Here is an 11,594-nt window from a genome sequence, read left to right on the forward strand (position 1 = left end):
AATGTAGAGGCAGCGTGCCGACGGCGATCACATCGACCTTGGAACCATTCCCGACGCGCATCGTCACCTCGTCCTTCGCCAGTCTCCGCTTATTCCGCAACTCCTGCTTTGAGTTACAAATGTGAGCAACTGCACCGGTATCAAATACCCAGGAGCTACTACGAGTACTGGTAAGGTACACATCAATTACATGTATATCACATATACCTTTAGTGTTGCCGGCCTTCTTGTCCGCTAAGTATTTGGGGCAGTTCCGCTTCCAGTGACCACTTCCCTTGCAATAAAAACACTCAGTCTCGGGCTTGGGTCCATTCTTTGGCTTCTTCCCGGCAGCTTGCTTACCGGGTGCGGCAACTCCCTTGCCGTCCTTCTTGAAGTTCTTCTTACCCTTGCCTTTCCTGAACTTAGTGGTTTTATTCACCATCAACACTTGATGTTCCTTTTTGATTTCCACCTCTGCTGATTTCAGCATTGAATACACCTCAGGAATGGTCTTTTCCATCCCCTGCATATTGAAGTTCATCACAAAGCTCTTGTAGCTCGGTGGAAGCGACTGAAGGATTCTGTCAATGACCGCGTCATCCGGGAGATTAACTCCCAGCTGAGTCAAGAGATTATGCAACCCAGACATTCTGAGTATGTGCTCACTGATAGAACTATTTTCCTCCATCTTACAGCTGAAGAACTTGTCGGAGACTTCATATCTCTCGACCCGGCATGAGCTTGAAAAACCATTTTCAGCTCTTCGAACATATCATATGCTCTGTGTCTCTCAAAATGGTTTTGGAGCCCCGGTTCTATGCTGTAAAGCATGCCGCACTGAACGAGGGAGTAATCATCAGCACGTGACTGCCAAGCGTTCATAACGTCTTGGTTCTGTGGGACAGGTGCGTCACCTAGCGGTTCTTCTAGGACATAATCTTTCTTGGCAGCTATGAGGATGATCCTCAGGTTCTGGACCCAGTCCGTATAGTTGCTGCCATCGTCTTTCAGCTTGGTTTTCTCTAGGAACGCGTTGAAGTTGAGGACAACGTGGGCCATTTGATCTATAAGACATATTGTAAAGATTTTATACTAAGTTCATGATAATTAAGTTCATCTAATCAAATTATTCAATGAACTCCCACTCAGATAGACATCCCTCCAGTCATCTAAGTGAAACATGATCCGAGTTAACTAGGCCGTGTCCGATCATCACGTGAGACGGACTAGCCAACATCGGTGAACATCTTCATGTTGATCGTATCTTCTATACGACTCATGCTCGACCTTTCGGTCTTCCGTGTTCCGAGGCCATGTCTGTACATGCTAGGCTCGTCAAGTCAACCTAAGTGTATTGCGTGTGTAAATCTGGCTTACACCCGTTGTATTTGAACGTTAGAATCTATCACACCCGATCATCACATGGTGCTTCGAAACAACGAACCTTCGCAACGGTGCACAGTTAGGGGGAACACTTTCTTGAAATTATTACGAGGGGTCATCTTATTTAAGCTACCGTCGTTCTAAGCAAATAAGATGTAAAACATGATAAACATCACATGCAATCAAATAGTGACATGATATGGCCAATATCATTTGCTCCTTTTGATCTCCATCTTCGGGGCTCCATGATCATCGTTGTCACCGGCATGACACCATGATCTTCATCATCATGATCTCCATCATTGTGTCTTCTTGAAGTTGTCTCGTCATCTATTACTTGTAGTACTATGGCTAACGCTTTAGCAATAAAGTAAAGTAATAACATGACGTTTATGTTGACACGCAGGTCATAAATAAATAAAGACAACTCCTATGGCTCCTGCCGGTTGTCATATTCATCGACATGCAAGTCGTGATTCCTATTACAAGAACATGATCATCTCATACATCACATATATCATTCATCACATCCTTTGGCCATATCACATCACAAAACACTTGCTGCAAAAACAAGTTAGACGTCCTCTAATTGTTGTTGCAAGTTTTTACGTGGCTGCTATAGGTTTCTAGCAAGAACGTTTCTTACCTACGCCAAAACCACAACGTGAATTGCCAATTTCTATTTACCCTTCATAAGGACCCTCTTCATCGAATCTGTTCCGACTAAAGTGGGAGAGACAGACACCCGCCAGCCACCTTATGCAACTAGTGCATGTCAGTCGGTGGAACCAGTCTCACGTAAGCGTACGTGTAAGGTCGGTCCGGGCCGCTTCATCCCACGATGCCGCCAAATCAAGATAAGACTAGTAACGTAAATAAATTGACAATATCGACGCCCACAACTGCTTTGTGTTCTACTCGTGCATAGTAACTACGCATAGACCTAGCTCATGATGCCACTGTTGGGGAACGTAGCAGACTTTTAAAATTTTCTACACATCACCAAGATCAATCTATGGAGTCATCCAGCAACGAGGGAGAGAGGAGTGCATCTACATACCCTTGTAGATCGCGCGCGGAAGCGTTCAAGAGAACGGGGTTGATGGAGTCATACTCGACGTGATTCAAATCACCGACGACCTAGTGCCGAACGGATGGCACCTCCGCGTTCAACACACGTACGGTTGGGAAGGCGTCTCCTCCAACTTGATCCAGCAAGGGGGAAGGAGAGGTTGATGAAGATCCAGCAGCACGACGGCGTGGTGGTGGAAGCAACAGTGATCTTGGCAGGGCTTCGCCAAGCGCAGGGAGACAGAGGAGTGTCACGGGAGGGAGAGGGAGAGGCCAGGGGCTTGGGTGCGGCTGCCCTCCCTCCCCACACTATATATAGGGTGCCTAGGGGGGGCGCCGGCCCTAGGAGATCCAATCTCCTAGGGGGCGGCGGCCAAGGGGGTGCCTTGCCCCCCAAGGCAAGGGTGGCGCCCCCTACCCCTACGGTTTCCAACCCTAGGCGCAGGGGGAGTGTTGGGGATATTACTACTGGGCGTAAACGGCCTATCTGGGCCGTGTTAACTTCGTCAGTAGTTAAGTAAGTTAAAGCCCAAGAAGACAGAGGAGGGCTCAAGGCCCATGGTCGGCTCAAGGCCTGCAGCCATAAACCGACATTAGTAGTTAACCTGTATTGTAAGTTAGGAATAAGAAGAGACCAAACCGGACACATCTATGAGCCGGTATTGGGACTCCGTAAGCCGACGTGAGTCACCCGTGTATATAAGGGGATGACCCGGCGGCGGTTCAAGGGCAACAGACAACAACTTGAGACATATGCGAAGCTTGTTTGCTCCCTAGTCATCGAAACCCCATGAATTCCATCACAACTAGACGTAGGCTTTTACCTTCATCGAAGGGGCCGAACTAGTATAAACTCTCTTGCGTCCTTGTGTCCGCTTTAATCCCTTCAAGCTAACCCGTCGCGATGGCTCCACGACTAAGTCCTTTCTCTAGGACATCTGCCGTGACAAAAACCACGACAGTTGGCGCCCACCGTGGGGCGATCGCACGATGGTTTCCGGTTCTTGGAGGGCCGCTTTGAAGGACTCGAGGGCTACGCTGTAGGCCGGATGACTAAGAGTCGTCGCGGCAAGCTCTACATCGACGACGCCGGCTAGGGCCCCGAGGCCGGCTCAATTGAGTACGGGTACCGGGTCCCCTTTGGTAGCATTCACGTTTTCATTGGCAAGATCGGTGAACCGGGCCCTGAGCCGGACATCTGCACCGACCTCGTCGAGACGGCTCAGCGTGCGCAATCCGCCCGGGTTAAACCGGCCATGAAGCGTGCCTTCGTGGGAGTCATCCATGGAGGAAGTTATGAGGACGGATCGGAATTTCGCGGGGCGACTGTCGTTTGTTCCGGTGACGAATCTTCGACCGGAGAAACCAAATCTCTTTATCAGCTACAAGATGGCCGGATTGGGAGCTGTTCCGATGGCGACAGTATTCCGGACCCCTCTGATCTGCCCAACCGGGTTGGAATATTCATGGCCGGAACACAAGCAACGCTTCATTCTTTGACAGCTGCGGCAACGATCTCCGGTTCAGCAGCGGCGACGGCTGCCGGGGCAGGAGGCCCTGTGCGCCCGCTGGGTCAGGTTCTATCAGAACTATTTGATGCGTTGGCTGTGCTTATGGCGGAAGTTAATCCGCCAGATCAGGATGTTCACAACATGGAGATTGCAAAGGTAAAGGAACAAATCACCCAGGCCAAGGAGTATCTGGCGGCTGAGGACACCAGGATGGCCGCAGAGCGGGCCGCTTTAGACGCACAGGCCTACAGGCTTATGTTGGACCAGAGCGTGTCGCATGAAGTCATGAGGAGCAAGCACCGATCCCGCTTACGTCCAGTTTTCGAGGCCAGAGACCTTTTCAACACTCCAGGACCAAGAGCCGGCAATCCGCTGGAGGGGAACCGGGCAGAAGCCCCTGGGACTGGTGCACCGGTTCAGCCTCGTCAGATGGACCTGCCTCGTCAAAACACCGTTATACCTCAGGATGCTTTAACACCTCCGGGTCACTACTCCAACCCAATGGAAAATCTTGTTGCCGCTGCTGCATGGCTGGAGGCCATTCCGATTGAAGGTGACTCGCCGCAGGCAGTAGAGACGCGACGGGTCAAGGAACTTCTGAGGACAGCTTTGGCCCAACAGGAAGCGTACTCGTACAGCCGCGACCGGATCCACTCAACCCCCCGTCCAAGCCGGAGCTATAGCAAACATATGGATGAACCAGCAGTGTCGAATAATGAACGACGTGGAGCACCCCGTGGCAACAACCCGACGGGTGGTGCTGATGACGCTCAGGAAGTGGTGAACCGGGCCCGAGCGCACAGGGAGGCCGAGTTAGCCGCACAGCATCAGGCTCGGCAGCTCACGCCGGTTCGTCCAACCATCTCGATCGAACCTGGTGTTACTTCTAGTTCTTTGGGGGTGCCTTGCCTTATCCCCGCTTTACGCAACGTGCGCCTGCCCAAGGATTTCAAAGGCCCACGCAAGGTACCAAATTACACGGTGGATCAACCTCCAGAGACATGGGTGGAGAGCTATGAGATGGCCATGGAGATGCTTGATGTGGATGACACGGCGTGTGCGAAATACTTCACCATGATGCTTGAAGGAACGGCCCGTACTTGGTTAAAAAGCTTGCCAGCTAATTCTATCAGTTCATGGGCCCAATTACGAGCCCGGTTTATCAGCAATTTCAAGGATACCTATAAACGGCCTATGTCGATAGTGGACTTAGCTGCATGCGTCCAGGAGGAAGGAGAATCAACGACTCATTGGGTGCGGGTTTCACAAGTATTGCACTCCTCAGACCGCATCAACGCTGACACCGCAGTATTAACCCTAGAAGGCAACTGCCGGTTTGGGCCCCTGAAGTTGAAATTGGGATGGATGAAGCGCCATTGCACCGACATGGGGACCCTCATGGCCGCTTTGGTGAAATATGCTGATTCTGATAGTACCAAGGATCCCGAATCTGATGATGACAAGACAGGGAAAGGGAAGAAGAACAACAGCTCCAAAGGTCAGCAGCATCACTGGGTAGGCAATGGCGGAGGAGGCAAGCGTAAAGCGGATGGTAACATGGACTTTGTGGCTAATACCAACGCACAGGACAATGGCCAGCGACGCAAGGGTAGGCCGAAAAATCGTAATGGAGCACCCAACCCTAACCCAAACCGCCTAAACTATCTGCTAAGCCAACCCTGTCCAACACATGGGACGAAGGAGGTGCCAGCAAACCACCTTTGGAAGGATTGCTTTATTATGCAGGAGTTCAAGAATTCTAATAATTTCCGGTATGATCACGAATCTGGTGGTGGCTCAGGATCTAGGCCGGGTTACGGTGGAGGAAGTTCCGGTTCAGGATTTAATGGTAATCCAGGCGGACATAATGGTCAAAATAGTTAGAACAACCAGGGTGGTTACAACCAACAGCAGCAACAGTCAGGTTACCAGAGCAACCCAAAGCAGTTGAGTAGTGGGCAGTACCATGTCTTCACCACTAGCTTGGACAAGCGAGACAGGAAGGCTCAGAGGCGGGCAGTCAACTTTGTTGAACCGGCCATACCCCGTTATCTACATTGGTCTGAACAGCCAATCATATGGAGCAAAGAGGATCACCCACCCCAGGTCGATAATCCGGGTCAGTTGGCTCTGGTGGTGGTGCCTCAGGTGGGAGGTTATAAGTTCACCAAGGTGCTCATGGATGGAGGGAGCAGCATTAACATCCTGTACTATGAGACCTTCCGTCGTATGGGACTAACAGATAAGAATCTCAAACCGTCTAATACAGTATTCCACGGTGTAGTGCCTGGCAGATCAGCATATCCCGTTGGTAAGATAGCTCTGGAAGTGGCCTTTGGGGATGATCATGATTCCAGGTCGGAGACATTGACGTTTGAAGTGGTGAAAATCCAAAGTCCATATCATGCCCTGTTTGGGCGACCGGCATACGCCAAGTTTATGGCTCGGCCCTGTTATGTGTATTTGCAGCTCAAGATGCCGGGTCACAAGGGGACAATAACGGTTCACTGAAGCCGCAAAATCGCTTTGGAATGCGAGGAAGGAGATGCGGCTTATGCCGAGTCGGTTTGTGCCACCGAGGAGTTGAAGTACTATAAAGACAATGTTGATCCGGCGGACATGACTCCGTTGAAGAAGCCGACTACGGAGCATGATCCGGCCCTGAAGTTCAAATCGGCAGCAGAAACTAAGCTTGTTGACTTCGTACCTGGCGATTCGTCCAAGCAGTTCAGCATCAGTGCCAACTTGGATCCGAAAAAGGAAAGCGCGCTCATCGAGTTCATCCGTGAGAATCAGGACATTTTTGCATGGAAGCCCTCCGACATGCCAGGTGTACCGAGGCAACTCGCTGAGCACACACTTAATGTGGATCCTAAATATAAACCGGTGAAACAGTTCCTCCGCCGGTTTAACAAAGAAAGACGCAAGGCGATTGGAGAAGAGGTAGCCAGACTCTTAGCAGCTGGCTTTATTGTTGAAGTTTTTCACCCTGAGTGGCTTGCCAATCCGGTGCTGGACCTTAAGAAAAATGGCACCTGGCGCATGTGTGTGGATTACACAGATCTTAATAAAGCTTGTCCAGCAGATCCTTTTGCCCTCCCCCGTATTGATCAAATTATTGATGCTACGGCAGGTTGTGAGCGTTTAAGTTTTTTGGATGCGTATTCTGGCTATCATGAGATCAAAATGGCAGTTAAGGACCAGGAGAAGACAGCATTTATAACTCCCTTTGGAGCCTTCTGCTATGTGTCTATGCCCTTCGGGCTCAAGAGTGCCCAGGCAACTTACCAACGGTGTGTACAAAATTGTCTTCACAAGCAGATTGGCCGTAATGTACATGCTTACGTGGATGATATCATGGTTAAATCCAGGGAGAAGGAGACTCTGATTGATGATTTGAAGGAAACCTTTGATAACCTGAGAACATACAAGATGATGCTTAATCGGGACAAGTGTGTCTTTGGTGTACCGGCGGGCAAGCTATTGGGTTTTCTAGTGTCCAACAGGGGAATTGAGGCTAATCCGGAGAAGATCACGGCTATCACCTCCCTGGCTAAATCGAAGTGTATCAACGATGTTCAACGCCTGGCAGGCCGGATTGCTGCGCTAAGCCAGTTTATCAGTCGCCTGGGTGAGAAGGCAATCCCTTTGTATCAGATGTTGAAAAGGACAGATCAGTTTGTCTGGAGTTTTGCTGCTGATGAAGCATTTGAGGACTTAAAGCGGCAATTGGCCAATCCACCTGTGCTCGCCGCTCCCATTGACAAGGAGCCGTTACTGCTATATGTTGCTGCTAATGTTCGGGCGGTCAGCATAGCTATTGTGGTGGAGCGAAAGGAGGCAGGTAAGGAGCATCCGGTTCAACGTCCGGTCTATTATATCAGCGAGGTGCTCATTGAGTCCAAGCAAAGGTATCCGCATTGGCAGAAGCTGGTGTATGGAGTTTTTATGGCAAGCCGGAAGCTTAAACAATATTTCCAAGGGCACTCAATTACGGTGGTCAGTTCTGCTCCTTTGGGAGATATCATCCAGAACCGGGAAGCAACTGGCCGGATTGCAAAGTGGGCCATAGAGCTGGGGCCGTACGGTTTGAAGTATGTGCCTCGGACAGCGGTTAAGTCTCAAGCACTTGTTGATTTCATCAATGATTGGACAGAAATTCAAGCACCTGAAGAAAAGCCGGATCATACGTATTGGACCATCCATTTTGACGGATCCAGGCAGTTGGAAGGCTCGAGGGCTGGAGTCGTATTAACTTCCCCATGAGGTGATAAGTTTTGTTATGTTCTCCGTTTAATGTTCCCTTGTACTTACAATGCAGCTGAGTATGAAGCCTTGCTCCATGGTCTCTGGATGGCTAAGGAGAGGAATCTAAGTCGAGTTAAGTGCTTCGGTGACTCGGACCTTGTGGCTCAGCAAGTGTCTGGCACTTGGGACTCCAAGGACCCACTCATGGCAGCATATCATCGTGAGGTGGATACTGTCGCAGGTTATTTCAAAGGCTATCAGGTGGACCACGTGGACCGGTGGAAAAATGAAGTGGCAGACGCTTTAAGCCGGCTAGGCTCTCAGCGCAAACCGGTCCCGCCCAATGTTTTTCTGGATGTGCTGCACAACCCGTCGGTCAAGATCCCTGGTGAAGAGGATTTGGCTATTCCTGATCCGGAGGCTCAATTGGTGATGGCTCTTCATGTTATTCCAGATTGGACGCTTCCTTACCTGGCGTACAAGAACCGGGGTGAGTTGCCAGAGGATGAGATTCTAGCCCGGCAGATAATCCGGCGATCCAAGTCCATGGCTATCATCAACGGCGAGTTGCATCATTGCAGTATATCAGGAGCTTTTCAACGCTGCGTGTCTCCTGAAGAAGGCCGTGAAATTTTGCGTGAGATCCACGAAGGAGATTGTGGTCACCATGCCGGTTCAAAGTCTCTGGTGGCTAAAGAGTTTCGCCATGGTTTTTATTGGTAAACTGCTCATGCTGATGCGGAGGATCTGGTCAGACGATGTGATGGTTGCCAAAGGTTTTCAAGGCGTGCTCATGTACCGGCTCAAGAATTGAGAATGATTCCAATTACTTGGCCATTTCCGACTTGGGGGCTGGATATGGTTGGGCCTTTCAAAAGGTCCAAAGATAAGAAGACCCACCTCCTGGTGGCGGTTGACAAGTTTACAAAGTGGGTGGAGGCAGAACCTATTATCAAGTGTGATGCGGTCACGGCGGTTCAGTTCCTCAAAAAGGTGATTTCCGGTTTGGCTTTCCGCACAGTATTATCACAGATAATGGTACCAATTTGTCCAAAGGTGCTATGAAGGAGTTCTGCGAACGGGAGCACATCCGGCTCGACGTTTCATCAGTGGCACATCCACAGTCCAATGGTCAAGTAGAAAGAGCTAATCAAGAGATCTTGAGAGGCATCAAGCCCCGGCTCATGGTTCCTTTGCAGAGAACGCCGGGTTGTTGGGTAGAAGAATTACCATCTGTGTTATGGAGCATCAATACAACACCCAACAGATCAACAGGATACACACCGTTCTTCATGGTTTATGGAGCAGAGGCGGTTCTCCCCAGTGATATCCGTCATGATTCACCTCGTGTCACGGCTTATATTGAAGCGGACAACGAGATAGCACAGCAAGATGCTTTGGACCGGTTGGATGAAGAGCGTGACATCGCAGCCGCCCGATCAGCGATTTACCAGCAGGATCTTCGTCGTTATCACAGTCGCCGGGTCAGAACCAGAACCTTTCAGGAAGGAGATTTGGTGCTTCGGCTCATCCAAGATCAGACTGATATGCATAAGCTATCCCCACCTTGGGAGGGGCCTTTCGTGGTCAGCAAGAATCTGCACAACGGGTCGTACTATCTGATCGATATTCGAGAGCATAAGGACTCACGTACATCAGAGGAGGAGACTAACAGGCCATGGAATATAGCTCATCTTCGGCCTTACTATACCTGAGCCATTGGCTATACTTATGTACATATTACGACAATGTATATATTATGATTAAATATAATAAACCGGAACCTCAGCTAAAGCGGGGTATCTGTTCTTTTACATCATGTGAGGTTACACGGAGTTGCTCTAAAGCGGCCTCCGGTTTACCCCTTGAGTTCGCTTTTCTAAAAGCATCGTGTTATATCACTTGGAGGATTGGTCGTGTCCGAACCAATACCATGCCTCTTGATAGGCGAGAGCCACCAGATCACTTGGGGACTTGGTCATGTCTGAACCAGTCATGCCTCTTGATCGGCCTAAGGCCACAAATCACTTGGGGGCTTGGTCGAACCCAAACCATGACCATGCCATTTGGTCGGCATAAATGCCACGGTTTCATTTGGGGACCTGGCTGACTAGAACCATAGTTACACCTAATGGGAGCTTGGTCGTGTTTGGCCATGGTAACGCCATTTGATCAGCTTAAATAAACCTTTTTTGGCAAACGGTTTTGTCGTTGCTTTTGCTTCACACTTTTCTTTGAAGGGGGGTTTTTGCTTTTCATTGTGTTTTTTAAACCGACAAAGTTTTTTAACCAATCAATTGACGGAACACAGTTCACGTCAATCTGGAGACTATTTGTCCGGTTTGATCCTTGTTGTTAACATCCTCTTATGGAGTAACACGGTGTTTATTATAACCCGGCACGGTTTACATGGTAAACCAGCGTCATATATATATACAGGAGCTGTTATCTCCTCCAACAGTGTGGGTTTGCAAAACTCTGCTTCAAGATTGGCCAAGCCAACTTCACGCTCAATGATGGCAGGTATTATGTATCTCAAAAATTTGATCATATACTTAAAGTTTTGTTTTGATTTCATATATGCAGACATCATATTCCGCCTGACGGTACAACCGCGGTGGCACTTGACGAATTTTTCATTTCAGAAAGTGTTTTGGAAAGTTCATTACCACAGGAAGAACAAATTATGCACGAAGGCATATCAACATCAAAGGTATCAGCTAGCCTATTACAAGGCAACATGGTGCCCATAGTAATATAATTGTTTTTCGCAAAGGAGAGGCAGTTTAAAACCGGCTTCCGGTTCAAGTTTGGTCACCAGCCTGGCCTGATGGTTGTGGGTCATCCTGCGCCGCTTCAGCCTCCGTTTCTCTACCCAGTGGCTGGAAATCCACAGTTGTCCAGTCGATTCCCATTAATGCTTGAAAAACAGCTTCATCTTGGATCAGCAATGACGGGTCAATATCGGGAGCGTAAGTATGCTTACGGATTGGAGGGATCAGATTCTCCGATTCATGGATTGGTGCAGCTATTCGCTTGTTCTGACTGTCATATTGGGCTTGATAATGAGACAAGTCTGCTTCCTCAGCCAGTTGACAAGCTAGCGGACGTACCTCCCGGTTTATTGCTCGCAGATCCGCTTCGCCAAATTCTGACCCATCTTCCTTCAAGCTGGGATAGCCCTGAGCCGCTTCAATAGGATCAAAATCCGGCACCCAGGCTTTTGCCCGGATTAAGGCATTGATTGCACCGGTTCGAGCAGCAGATTTCTTCAGCTCTTCAACCCAGGCAGGAAGCACCGACAGTTTCATCAGAGTATCTTGAATCAAAGTGGGCGCCGGTTTGTTATGAGATGCAGTACAGATGATCCGCTGGGCACCAGTATACAATTGTTCAACC

This window comes from Triticum urartu, chromosome 4 (genome assembly GCF_003073215.2).
Source record: "Triticum urartu cultivar G1812 chromosome 4, Tu2.1, whole genome shotgun sequence".
NCBI classification, from domain to species: Eukaryota; Viridiplantae; Streptophyta; class Magnoliopsida; order Poales; family Poaceae; genus Triticum; species Triticum urartu.